At 37.4% G+C, this 14,951-nt stretch overlaps 1 long non-coding RNA gene across 1 annotated transcript in view; it reads left to right on the forward strand.

Annotated features, from left to right (window-relative positions):
- LOC307121648 overlaps positions 1 to 14,951 on the forward strand; it is an 85,622-nt gene that overhangs the window by 41,724 nt on the left and 28,947 nt on the right. Inside the window, exon 2 of the long non-coding RNA XR_013815974.1 lies at positions 13,868 to 13,908. This is a non-coding gene — a long non-coding RNA (uncharacterized lncRNA). The remainder of the gene's footprint in view (positions 1 to 13,867; positions 13,909 to 14,951) is intronic.

Raw genomic sequence — 14,951 nt, forward strand, 5'->3', positions numbered from 1 at the left:
CTTTATTTTCACTCAAGTGGCTTGAGAGATCCATTACTAGTAATGGATATTTACACGTTTTAATACATCAGTGATGCCGCAATCCTTTTACAACAATCATGAGCCAATAAATCAATAGCCTGATTTATTCAAAACAACCCAGAGTCATTTGTGCCACAAGTGTGGATGCATTTGTTGTGTGTTGCTTTCATGCGACAGGCCTGTACTGCTCGATTCCTCCTAGCGGATGTTTATTTCGAACAATCATAGCCTACAGCAAATCTGCTTCACCATTGGCGGTAATCATGGTGTGTTTTTGAACAGACATGCTCTTGGAGATCTACCTTCCTGCAGAGTTGAGATCTGCCTGTAATCAAACACACCTGAACTAGCTAATCAACGGCGCCGTCTCAATTTGCATACTTGCACACAAAGTTAGTACATACTTGTGAGTAGGCCGTGCACCAGTATTGGGACACAATGTCAGATGAATTTATCTTCCATTTGTATGTGAACGTAAGCATTAGCTAAATTACCTCATCAGATAAGCTGTGTTTTAATTCAGAGGCTGCATCCTTTGAAGGACGCATACTTTGTAGGCCACGCCCCCTTGAAGTCCACAAAGGTGCGAAACCAAGGCTGAATCTGAAATCACCCCCTATACCCTCCAATAAGGCATTAGTGGTGTTTGTAGTGGTGTCCGAAACCATTGTGGACTTCATAGAGTGCACTCATTCTATCCCACAATGCACCGCAATAACGAGTGTACAGACGATGTACACTCAACGGCTGTCTGAATTTGCTCACTCGTTTTCATTCCCTCCTTCAAGTGAACTGTATTAGTAGACTAACACAGGGAATAGTGATTTAGGGTTTAGAGGGGGCGATTTCGGATTCAGCCCAAGCGTTGTTAAATGGGACGTTCTAGCCTACGGAGCATTGCTTTTCGCATAGTAAAAAAGTGACAGCTGCCGTGAACAAGTGGCAGTAATGTTTGTACTGGACTCTGCAAACAAAACAGGGTTCACAACCTGTTTAATAGGGGTGTAACGGTACACAAAACTGACGGTTCGGTTCAGCAGTTTTACAAAATTGCTTTTTATTAATTTTTATTCAACAGTGGTTTAATGGAAAAAATTTTTTTGTCTGTCCTTAAATGAATTCAGTCGCCTAATAACTAAAAGTTTCTTAAAGATAATGCTGTAAACTATATAGGGAGCCCTTACTCACATATTGCTATTAAAGATTAACAACAGAGCCCAAACTATTAGCCTAAATTCATTTACTATTTATTTTTTAGATATAATAATCAACACTCATAAGCTTCACATAAGGCAGTTTCTGCATTAACTTCTAAATCTAATTATTATAATTTTTTCTCCAATTCGTTGTTGAAATATAATCATTTAGTGGCTGTAATTTTCATGACAGGTTTATTTAAACATACATTAAATAAAAAAGACATCACTAACAGGCTATTGAGGCTAATTAGTATATAATGAATATATATAGGCTAATATAACGAATATATAGGCTAATATAGTGCATGTATTCAGTGAAAGAGTTAATCTCTCTAGTGAACACACAGCTGTGGACACTGAATGACTTCTGAGGTAAACGTGATTCTACATGACATTTTACAAGCTGTTTTATTGTCTTTCCGCGGTTGAAACACAGATGGAGCGATTACACAACATATTATACGTTTCAGTAAGTCGTAATGTATCCTCAACATACCTTAGATATTAATTTATGTTTTTTCTTTAGAAGAGATGATCGCGTTCACTCGCGCGAAGTTGAACTGATACGCTTCTATCAGTCACGTCACATTATAGAGCGTTGAAACGGCATTAATTGTTTGAATTTCGTGATAAAATGGACTGAATCCTCAATATGTTCGTGTGGGAACTCGGATTGAAGGGTGTTCCGCGCTTTAAACAAGCCGACTGTTAACTGTTAAAGATAGCATTCATAACCGTTCGGTACACGCGCGCACCAAACCGAAAGCCCTGTACTGAAACGGTTCAATATGAATACGTGTACCGTTACACCCCTACTGTTTAAATATCTTCACCTTGGTCCATTTTATATACGTAATAAGGAGTTTAAACTGCCTATAAAGTTGCATCTTGGTAAGATATGTCAACATTTGAACAGCTTTAAAGGGTTTTCTGTTATAAACATCTGTATCGTTAGATATGATTCTCTCAAAAAAATCCAGTTATCTCCGTGTGTTAGAACATTGTGCCCTATCATACGCCCGGTGCAATGCGTTGGCAGGTGCGACACAAGTGTTTTTTTGTTAGTTTTAGCCCAACGCAGTTATCATCTGTTCACCCATGGGCGTGCTGGTCTGAAAACGAAGTGTGTTGTTGGTGTGTTGCTATTTTGAGGAACTGAAAACGACAGCGCCATTGACCAACGAAAACCAGGTTTAAAGTCAATAGCGCATTGTTATTTAAAGGGCGCATTAGTAATGTGCGCCTAACAATGCACGTACTGTACACTCTGCTTATTACACACACAGGGACACGCAGCTCTGGAAAAGGGTTTTTCCGCTCACAAATTCCCCCATGTAAATAGCGAATCCGCCATGGTGTGAGTGCAACTGGCTTTTAAAGGGAATGGGAGATGAGACTCTGATTGGTTTATTGGACGTTATGCCCAAAACACACCCATGACTCATTAAGAGACTAGGTACAAATACTAGGTACTTTTAGATCATGAGCCGGGAGCGCCGACTGTTTTTTTCCATCGTCAAACTAGCAAAAGTGGATCCGCACCTGCGCCATGAGCTTCAGACCATGTGCTCAGATGGTTAAAATAGGGCCCCTTATTGCACATTGTCTCCATTTGCATATAATTATTAGTATTAGATAAAGGGTTAGTTCACCCAAAAATTTTAATTCCGTCATTAATTACTTACACTCATGTCGTTCCAAACCCGTAAGACCTTCGTTCATCTTCAGAACACAAATGAAGACGTTTTTGATGAAATCCGAGAGCTCTCTGACCCCTCCATAGACAGACATTTAATTACTTTCAGGGCCCAGAAAGGTATTAAAAACTAGGGCTGTAATCAACCAAAGAAAATCTTGGTCGACTGAAGTCCCGAAATTTTCGACTAAAAATAACGTTAGAAAAAAAAAAACGTTAAATTAATTAGCTGAGCACTGTGCGCATTAGTACTTGGTAGCCTTGTTGTCTGCCTAAATGAATTATAAATAAACATAAAAAACTAGTAGGCTATTTGCAGTATATTAAATCGTTTTTGACCTGATTATTTTGCACTGAAATGAGTCTGACACACGAGTTTGTCGGCTCTGACAGCGTTGCATCACGTGCACCTGCGCAGTATCATAGCCATGATTTCCGAAAATATAGTACTATGTTGTCAACTTGTAATATCATCACAAGAACTTTTGAGGAATATGCAACATAATTTAGACAATTGTTTTTGTTATATGTATTATAATAACTGACAGACACTCGGTTCTACATTGAGTTGCACCCTGGGCAAGACCGCATTCGATTTTATAGGCTATATATATAATATGCCTTGCCTGTATTTCAAGTTGATAAAATGATTTCAAATCCATATCAGTTTATTTGTGGCCGCGCGTGCCCTCCCAGGAGAATCACAACCTCACCCGTGCGATCTGCCTGCACTCGTCGAGATGGATCCAGAGTTAAAGAAAAGTTTTTATATTGGATTTGATCCCGCAAATGTGGAACTTCATCGCTGATGAAGAACGCCGATAACTGTGGTAACAAACCAAGCACAAGCAGTTCTATTGAACAGTATTTTTCAAAAGAGGACAGAACTGAAGGTTCACCGTAGATGAAAAGGACACGTAACCATGTCCTTTGTGATGTAGCTGTTTGACAGCTTCGGCTGAAGTTATCCTTGTGTTAATGGTCGTGTAATAACTTCTTTATGCTGGCAATAAACATTTTGTAATTGTCTATAATGTGATATGCTAAACTAATTTTATTTCGGGTGCGGGTCAGGTGTCGGTTCTATTAAGCGGGACGGGTGAGGATTTTAAACACAAAAGGCACGTCCACTTTAATAAAAAAGGAATATTTATTAAATAAATTTGCAGTTTGCACAATAATAAAAGGGATGATGCAATTCAAAACAGACGGGGCAACCTAACGTAGACAAGTTAGCTTACCGTCTTTAGGTGATATGACATGTTTGTCGTCGAGCTGTGATATGCAAACTGTGGCTTACAAAATTTGCATTCGACTTTTTTCCCATTTTCTATTTTTAAAAAATGCTGCCACACTGCCGATGTCTTTGTTGACATGGTAGAAGAGGACTGACTAGGAAAACGCTCTCACAATTAAATAAATAATATACTGCAAAGTAGCCTACTTCAATCTGTCTCTCTTCTCCAGTGGGTTGGGCTAATCCAAAAGAATTAGCAATTAGTGCTTTCCACCTGATGAAATGAAAGCGGGAAAAATGACGAAATGAACGCGGCAAAAAATCGGAATCAGAATTTTGGCCGAGCCAGAACATATTGACTAATCGACTGGGAGATAACAGCCCTATTAAAAACATTGTTAAAATAGTTAATGTGACTTCAATGGTTCAACCTTAATTTTATGAAGTGACAGGAATACTTTCTGCGCAAAAAAACAAACAAAATAACGACTTTATTCATTTATATATATGTTTTCTTCTAGCCTGTGTCAGACTCTGTTACTCTGTTGACGTAGTGTAAACAGTGCAGCGTTTCCTAGTTCTCGGCCAATGGTAAGCCGGCATTCTGGAAGCGCCTCACTGTTTAAGTTATGTCAACAGAGTAAGAGTCTGACACAGGCTATAGAAATTGTTTAATACATTTATTTTGTTAGTTTTTTGTGCACAAAAAGTATTCTCGTTGCTTCATAAAATTAAGGTTGAACCACTGGAGTCACATGAACTATTTTAACGGTGTCTTTACTACCTTTCTGGGCCTTGAAAGTGTTCATTAAATGTCGGTCTATGGAGGGGTCAGAGAGCTCTTGTATTTCATCAGAAATATCTTCATATGTGTTCCAAAGATGAACAAAGGTCTTGCAGGTTTGGAACGACATGATGGTGAATAATTAATGAGAGTTTTCATTTTTGGGTGAACTATCCCTTTAAATGCATTGCATCCTGAAATTTAGTATATTATGCACAGTATATATAATATACTGGAGAAACAGTAAGAGTTGGGTATTGTTCTTAACATAGCATTTATAATATGATGCAAATTGGCCCGCAGCGCTTCATTCCTGCAGAGTTTCGTTTCAGCGCTAATCAAGCACCTGTCCTAATCAAGGTCTTGCGGTTCAAATGTGTGTTCGTACTGGGCTAGAGCTAAACTTGAGCATGCTAGAGGCAGCTCTAATGGAGCATTTGGTAAATAAAAATGTGTGTATTCACAGCGTTCTGTAAGGCAGCATGGACTCTGCTCTGCGTTTCTCAGCAGAAAGGTTGTGTCCTTCTGCTCCAGAGCGTGATGCCTCGGTCACAGGGCATCGAACTTCCTTCAGAGCTCTCTGTGTGTGCTCATCCATGTCTCTTCCTTTGCTTTGTGCATTTATTGGCTGTCTTAACTAGCCGTCCTGCAGGTCATCAGGTGCTGTTTGGCTGTTCTGATCGAACAGGTGTTGGTCTGGCTAATTTTTCCGGGTTCTGTATTGATAGACGATCGATGGGTCCGTCAGATAAGGAGAAGCGTGTCACAGGCCACCGATCCCAACGCTTATCTTCTGGTTCCACCAGTAGCGCATTCTAATGAGTGGTAGAAACCCTCAAAACCATTATTGAGCTCTTCGGCTGCCGATATGTTGACTCTGTTGGGAGGTGATTGTTTTTGTGGTTGCACTGACTAAGGGTATGTCATGTCATTCTTGAAGTTAGTTGGTGACCATCTTGGTAATTCCCCTGGTGAGATGTATATGTATATGTATATATATTTATATTTATATTTATATTTATATTTATATTTATATTTATATTTATATATATATATATATATATATATATATATATATATATATATATATATATATATATATATATATATATATATATATATATATATATATTTATATTTATATTTATATTTATATTTATATATATTATTATTTTTATTTTTATTTTTTTAGGGCCCTATGATTTCCGCTATGTGGAATCCAGTCATAAAAATGGAATTTACTGAATAATTGCGGAAGTTAGTGCTATATAGACGACTAGTGTCTGTGAATATTACACCACAAAGAGACTATTTTTATATGAATTCTGCATGTTCCCTCCATGTCTCTGTGTGAATGAATTGAATTGAAATGAATTGAATTTCTCCCATGCACTGAAGTACGAGTGACGTTCGCTGGGTTTTCAGACTCTGCCATCTCACTATATGAGAATGCATGAACTCTGAGAGTCACTTTATCAGCATTTTACATTTTCATTTGAGAAAAACTATCGCCATATCATAAAAACACAGAAACTCAAAGCTCTTCACGGCAACCCATCATAATAAAAGTTTGGTTTAACGTGAGGAAATTGTGACAGAAATATATTACTGATGTACAGTAGAATTTGGCTATGTCTCAGTGTAATAATAATACTAGCACTAATAATAATAATAATAAAAATTATTATTTTTACATATTTTTTTAAAGGAATAATCACAATTTGTATTCAATGTTTTAATTTTAACAGGAAAGCTCTGTTGTGCAGCACTTTGTTTGACAGAGAATTCAGAGAATTTCATATGATTAAAAGATAAATTAAATAAATGTTTTATGCCATCATTTGAAAAATGTAAATACACAACACATAATTTAAAAAAGAAAATTAAATTAAATAAAAAAAAATGAAAAAACGCTTTAGTTTCTATGAATTCTATTAATTAGACATGCTTTTTGATTATTAAAATGTAATTTAATTAAACCATTAAAATCGAATCCAGAAAACTTAAAACAGAAAACACAGAATTTGGTAAAAATAAAATGGAATTTGAGAAGGAAAAAAAACCCCATCTATTTCATAGATGTAATGTAACATAGATGTAACATATTTCATAAACTTAATTTTTGTTAAACTTTAAATAAATTGTTTTTAACTTTTAAAACTTTTACAATAAATTGTATAAGTTTCATGATTTCAAATAAATAGACATGCTTTTTCACAATTTAATTCAACCATTAAAATGGAGTCAAAAAAAATGTGGGGGAAAAAACTGAAAAATTATAATGGAAAATATGGAATTGTGAAAAAAATTAAACTGATTTCATAGGGCCCTAAACATGTAGTTTTTGTTAAACCTTGAATAAATTGTTGTTAAATTGTATGTTTCATTATTATTTTAATTAAACATGCTTTCCAAAAGTCAAAAAAAAAAAAAAAATGGAATTTGAAAAAATTATACATCAGATTTCATAGGGCCCTAAGTATATATCCATCTCAGGTTTGTGTGTAGTATGTACATTTGAGGGCAAGACCAGGAATAGCATACTATACATGATCATACAACATTTACATAGTGTGCACATCATGCACAATTTGCCAAAATATGCAATTCCGTCAAATATAATGAGGTCACGTGACAACATTGTAGCATATTACTGTTGCCACATGCCCACTGTTTACAAGCTACTCTGAAAAACAGCATTCCATTCCAAACAATGTGTGGGGCTAATAACCCAATCGGCTGCTCTTCTTTTTTACAGCCACCATGTTGAGTGTTTCTCTCATTAATTTTTCATTGAATGGTCTGTTTCCTCCTCATACTCTCTCCAGCTGTGAAGAAGACTTTGATTTTGGTTTGTTCATGTCACCATAGTGTTAGCAGGTGTCCCAGCAGCCCTTATGAATTATCCTTCATGGACCAATGAAGTGACTGTCGAGCTTGCGCGAGTCCACGTTTTCATGCGAAGTCTGCGATGATTTCTATTTCCGCAGGTCGTGGCTTGTTCAGAGTCCTTTAGGCAGGTAGAAGTTTTTATTGAACAAAAGACATCTACAGGTCGACCGCATCTTCACGGTGGAATGAGTTCTGAGAATGTAGCCAATCAAAACACCAGGTTCATATTCAGGATTGTTGGGTGGTAAACCACAGGAAACTTGCTGCTCTGGGATCTTGCATTTACATGAAGCTTCAGTGTATTATAGTGTCTGGGCGGAAAAGTCACTTGGCACAAGGCTTTCATATCCCTTCAAACACACTCTCTCTCTCTCGGATGCCCTTTACTACCCCTCACTATTCGGAGTCAGAAATCCTCTCAGATTTACTCTGAGGGCATCGGCTCACAGCTACATACACGCTGAAGAAATTTCCTTCAGAATCGAGAGGAGAGAAAGACGCATTTTCACTTAAGTAAGCGATGACTCTTTGGCTCATGTTCTCGTTTCAGCCTCGTCCGCTCACTGTCCTTTATAAATATTCACGCGCTCGCATTCACAGACCACAAACTGTGAATCCGCGAATTCACTCGACACTCCAGCGAGTAGTAAGGTTTGATCCTCCTTTCACTTGGCTCTCGCACCTTCTAATTTCTTTCTCTCACTTGACTTTTTTTTTTTTAGTATTGAATCTCCTGTGGATTTCCACTCTATCCCAATGTTTGCCTGCAGACTGCATTATGTTTTTTTTTCCCACTTCATAATTTTCTTCATCACACCATTACAGACTCCTTTGTCTTCCTCGCATCATTTATCGCATTTGTGTGAGAAACTCGAGGTTGAGATTACACATCGTTTTATTAATCAGTATTTTTGCCTTGTTTTTCAGTTAAAATATCTAATCATCCTTAGAAGATAAATCGACTCGTTTTTGGAGGAGTTCTATTGAATTTAATTTAACTTTTCTCTAGAATTAACAAATTTTATAAAGTGAGGTGGATGTTAAATACAAGAAAAACAAACTGACAATAGCATAAGAAAATCAGTTAATAATTCAATGTGTATTCTCTGAAAACAAGAGAAGACAAACTTTTTAAAAACAAGTACAGTACCATTCCGAAGTTTGGGGTCGTAAGATTTTTTAAATGTCATTGAAAGAAGTCGCTTATGCTATTTATTTGATCAGAAAATACATTAAAAACAAATAATGTGTGAAATTTTTAGTTTCATTTTTGTGCTTGGGGGGCACCTTGGGGTATCATTTATATTGTTATAAATAATAATAATAATAAAGGAATTGAATAATTAAAGGATTAAAAGGGATTTAAGGGAATAAATAAATAAGGCCCAGTCCACACGGAGATGCGTTTAGCTGTATACATAAAAATGTTGTACTGTATCAGCGTTTCGCACAGGTGTATCCGGCGTTTTGGGAGCATGAAACGGATATTTTTGGAAACCGGGTCCCAGAGTGGATAAATCTGAAAACGACACCCTTGCGTTTTTGTGTATCCGTATATTTTTTGAAACGGTGATATCATCACACCACGTCCCGCACGGTAAAGACTAGAAGGGATACAGATACGGCCACTTGGCATGTGCACATCAATATTGCGTCATTTACTGTATTTTTATTATTGTAAGGGTTAGGGCTGTAATCTCCCAGTCGATTAGTCGATTATTAGTCGATACGTTCTAGCTCGACCAAAATTCTGATTGGTCGATTTTTTGCCGCGTTCATTTAAATTAGTTTTGCCGAGTTCATTTCATCAGTTTTGCCGCGCCGCGTTCATTTCATCAGGTGGAAAGCACTAATTGCTAATGGGGGTGTTTTCAGAGCACCCGTTTCACAGGTAACAGTCTGCCTTCAGAACACCCCCATTGTTTTCACTTCTTTTGGATTAGCCCAACCCACTGGCGAAGAGAAGTCTCTCGCGGGTCCTTTGTTTTTCATTCCCGCTGGCTCAAACGCACGCCCAGAGCGGTAAACTCGAGGAACGCCCATCAACATACACATGAGGGGAAGCTTCACAACACCGCGCTAAGTGGATCTGTACTGTCAGTTTTGCCGCGTTCATTTCATCAGTTTTGCCGCGCCGCGTTCTTTTCATCAGGTGGAAAGCACTAATTGCTAATGGGGGTGTTTTCAGAGAACCCCTGTTTCACAGGTAACAGACTGTCTTCAGAACACCCCCATTGTTTCCACTTCTTTTGGATTAGCCCAACCCACTGAAGAAGAGAGACAGTTTGAAGAAGGCTAGTTTTCTTAAATATTATTTATTTAATTGTGAGAGCGTTTTTTCTGCTCTTGATCTGGCTTGTTTAATAAATATAATTTTTTATTAAAGTTGACGTGCCTTTTCTGTTTAAGAGTAAAGCGTGTCTCAGCCGCGAAGCTGAGCTCAGCTGCACAGAGCGGCTGAAATGATAGTGTCTGTCAGTTATTATAATACATATGACAAAAACAATTGTCTAAATTATGTTGCATATTCCTCAAAAGTTCTTGTGATGATATCTAGTTGACAACATATAGTACTATATTTTCGGAAATCATAGGCTATAATATTGTGCAGGTGGACGCGATGCAACACTTGTCAGAGCCGTCAGACTCGTGTGTCAGACTCATTTCAGTGCAAAATAATCAGCTCAAAAACTATTTAATATACTGCAAATAGCCTACTAGTTTTTTATGTTTATTTATAATTCATTTAGGCAGACAACAAGGCTACCAAGTACTGCGCACAGTGCGCAGCTAATTAATTTAACGTTTTTTTCCTAACGTCATTTTAGTCGATTTTTAGTCGAAAATTTCAGGACTTCAGTCGACCAAGATTTTCTTTGGTTGATTACAGCCCTAGTAAGGGTAGGGCTGCACGATTTGGGGAAAATATCTAATTGCGATTATTCTGGTTAAAATTGCGATAGCGATTTTAAAATGCGTTTTTTTCTTTTTTTTTTTTTTTTACTAATGAAAAGTGTATAAATAACATTTTGTGTTTATAAATTAATATGACTGATAATAATTATTATGATTATTATTATTATTATTGCTAAATAAAAAAAGAAATATTACTATTACAATAAAATTCATTATTAAAAAAATTAAATGGAGCATTTAAGAATAAATATAACAGTATAATAATAATATTTATATTTTACAGAAAAATAAAACAAATTGGGTTACCTGTTAGTATGCAGACAGCCTATGACTAAAAATCATTAGAAAGGTCTAAGGATTTATTGTAAAAATAAATAAAAAAATTAATAAAAATCTGTGCTTTTTATCTGTGATATCAGTTTCTTAAAGTCTATGACTTTAATATGAAATATGAGCCTCTTATGCATCCACTGTGGGGATTAAAACTCCTGTACACTGAAGAAAAACATATGGATTGTCATAAAAATGTATTTTTTAGAAGTATTATTTTTCTTATTTTCTACCAAAAAGTTGAACTCATACTGGAGGCCAGAGGGCGCCCTCGAGCAGAATCTCCACATACGCCTCAGAGAAGTAATCGTTTGTTTTCAGGAAATTCCTAATTTGAAGCTCGCACTGTAGGCTGAATAAAACGAAGATAGAAATGCTTTGACTGATTAAACATGAAGATAATACTTCTGCGACAAGATATGGTGTATTTGAGTTCTTCAAGCCTTCTCGGGAATTTTCATAATAGTAAAGTATGCAGTGCCGATTGACATTCTGTGATAAGAAGCCACATCAGCTCGAATGACTATATGAAGTGAAGTTATTAAACGTTGTATTTTGTTGAACAGGTTTATGAACACTTCGCATTACTAGTTTGTGAAGATGTTTGACACGTGTTGCTTTTTCAAGTGCTATATAATAAGCGACTCAAACTCACAATCTTTCAGACGGAGCAGCGTTTACTCCTGATCACAGATCAGCTCTTCACTAACACGCTGGGCATTTATTTATTTCATAAAATTCGTAGCCTTTGCGCTTTCATAATCGCACAAAAGCCAAATCGCGATTTGCGGTTATATTTCGATTAATTGTAATTGTAAGGGTAGGTTTAGGGTTGGGCGTTAATAAAACACATCTGGTAAGTAGCACATTTATTTATTGTTATTTTATTGTGAGATTTTGCCTCACTTCCTACCGTTGCTGTACCCCTTCAAGCCACAACTCTTCTTCTCCGTTTTTAGTGTATTTCTGTGGCAGAATTACAGCACCACATACTGGCCTGGCATGTATATTACATCGTTTTGAGTCGCTTTCAGTGCTCTCGTGTGTACGCAGATATTTCTTGAGACAAGGAAAAAAAAAGATCGAATGGGGAAAGCTTTGTGGTAAGAATGGTAAAAGTAAGCCCAAACTCCGCCTATGAATGCAATGTATTCCTGTAATACAAAGCTGAATTTTCAGCATCATTCCAGTTTTTAGTGTCACATGACCTTCAGAAAACATTCTAATATGCTGATTTGGTGCTCAAGAAACATTCATTATTAATTTGATTAGAATATTCAATATAATGTTGAATAGAATGTTCAAAAGAAGCTCATTTATTTTAAACATAAATCTTTTGCAATATTATAAATGTTTACTTTCACGTTTAATGCATCTTTACTGAAAAAAAGTATCAGTTTCTTTTTAAATATACTGACCCTGAACATTTCAATGGTAGTGATGCATATTGTTAACGTAGTATTGAATTACTTGTACACTAACATTATGTTCATACTGCCCACCCCCGTGTTGAGACGTTCTTTGGGCGGCTTGACGCTTGTAGATAAGGGACAGATTGAAACTGTATTTGTTTAGCATTTGCATTGGCAGCTTTTAATACCATGTGAGCCTTGAGTGATTTTAAACAGGCTGCTGTTAGCTGATTGATAACGTTTAGCGTGACATGGCTGCGGTTCCACTGGGGCTGCAAATGAAAGGATGAAGCAATACTGCACATCACTGAAATCCAGCACTGGGCCCAATACCGAGCCCTGGGGGACGCCGTAATGGCTGCACGTACCACAGATTTCTTTCTCTTGCACTGCTGAAGCTAATGGGGCGGCGTTTGGGAGAATGTCCGAATCTCACATTACTCACAATCTGCCTCTCTAATGGCTTTTCAACGTTTGAAATCGTTTTCAGTGCTAAAACAAGCTCTCAGCAGCTCGTCGATTAGGGCATCAGCGGACGTGTAATGAATGTCTGCGTTATTGTTGTTTTTTATGGAAACATTGATATCTGAATCCATGCCGTGCTCTTTGAGGCGAAGGGTCAGTTCACAAAGCAGTTTAGTTCAAGAAGTTTAGCCAAGAGCTGCTGTATCATGCATATTTAAATGAAGGTGGTGTCATAACTGGCCTGGAAAATTGCACCATGCAAGTTGCATTTGGCACATTAACTGATTTGCATAATTCCTTTTAGTGAATCAGGTGCAAAAACGACACGTGTTAATGTTATTAGCAGGTGCAATTCATTCTTAGCATTGCTTTTCCTCTCAAGATCTGTTGACAATCTGGGAGTGACTTGTGGACAGATGTGGTCCAGCTTTGCTCCTTGTTGACGGACTCCCGCCGGTTTTGGCTCAGGTGCCAGTCTGGGAATCGTCACATCCAACACCTGTTCCTCTGCTAAGCACCTCCTTGTCTTTTCTGAATGATTTGCTCTCTCAGGGAAATTTCAGCGAGGCTTTATCTGACTCTTTCTCTCTCCCTCAATCTCTCCTTCTTCGCTTAAGCTCATTAAATGTTTCCGAGAGAATAGGAAATCAATGGTGCATATGGTGTGAGAGAACTTTTTCCTTGATTTGTTTTACCCTGCATTTATCTGTTTTCTCATATCTCTCTTTCTTTTGGTTTCTGTCTGTTTGGAGAGATAAAATTACTTGAAGCAAAGTTGCATAAGATAATGACGTGCATAAATAATGTCAGAATATTAGTTTTTAGTTGAACTATCCCTTTTTGCAAATAAGTTTATGCTGAAAGCAAGAACAAACGAGACACAAATACTGATAAAGAAATGCATTTTTTTTCCAGCTTTTCCCCACTCATCCTCCTCTGGGGCGATCGACTTTAAGGTAGGAACATGGTTGATTTCAGATGCGCTCTTCATCTTGTTGGCAGACGAGCCACGGCTTGGCGCCCCGTCCGGTGTTTGTCGCCGAAATGGTTATGTAGCACTTGGTTAGGTTCCCGCACAACCTTTATTCATCCTGACACACATCAGACTTCTGGATCGCAGTGGAAAGAGCCGCTGGAAGGAAAACGAGAATGTGTCGGATAGCTTAAAATGTTCATTGTTTCCCCCCTCTCGTTTAATCATCCTTACCGGCTCTCTCAGCTCTGAGCTGGGGGTTTGATAAGTCAGGCTAGTGAAGGATGACAGTATGCTAAACTGCCTTTCTGAAGTAAATCAGGCTTCTTCCTTAAGATTACATTAAATGCAACATGACCCTATTTACTTTCTCTTTACTTCATGTCCTTGGTCTTTTTGTGCAATTTATCATGTTACTCTAAACAAAAACTAACTAGACAATATAGCTGCAAGCAGCATTTATCAGTGTTCAAGCGCTTAATGGACTTTAAGCTAGATCAGAAATGGAAAAGACCATTTACAGCCAATACAGGCAATTTACTAAGGAAGTACATGGTATGGTCCGATTTCTATAAAAGTTTGCATGCTTGTTTAGAATCATATGTTGCATGTGCTCACATATTTTGTGAACTTCTGGGGTTTCGAATGATAGTCTTTTGGGTAGACATGACCACGCCGGTTTTCTAAAGGACCCAGCTATAGCTATCCAAGGGCCAAAGTTCAACACTTTTTTTTGATAACTATTGACCTTGAGAATCCTGAGAATTGAGAATCGCAGTGGTTTTATTGAGGTTGAGTCAAAAAACTAGGACCCTTGTTTTTTTAAATAATCTCCAATATTAAACAAACAATTAGATAGCGGTGGTCCTAGAGGCAAAGTTGCTCAGAATGAGGAGTTCTACCATGTGGTATGAAGGTGGTGCGCATGTGCGAAAAAATTGTGTGGTACACAATCCTTTGACAATCCTGTGAGTCAAACAGGCCCAGCGAGTATTGTTCCAATTGGCCTCCGTTAACCTTGTCTGA

This window comes from Gobio gobio (genome assembly GCF_949357685.1).
Source record: "Gobio gobio genome assembly, chromosome: 25".
Classification (NCBI taxonomy): domain Eukaryota; kingdom Metazoa; phylum Chordata; class Actinopteri; order Cypriniformes; family Gobionidae; genus Gobio; species Gobio gobio.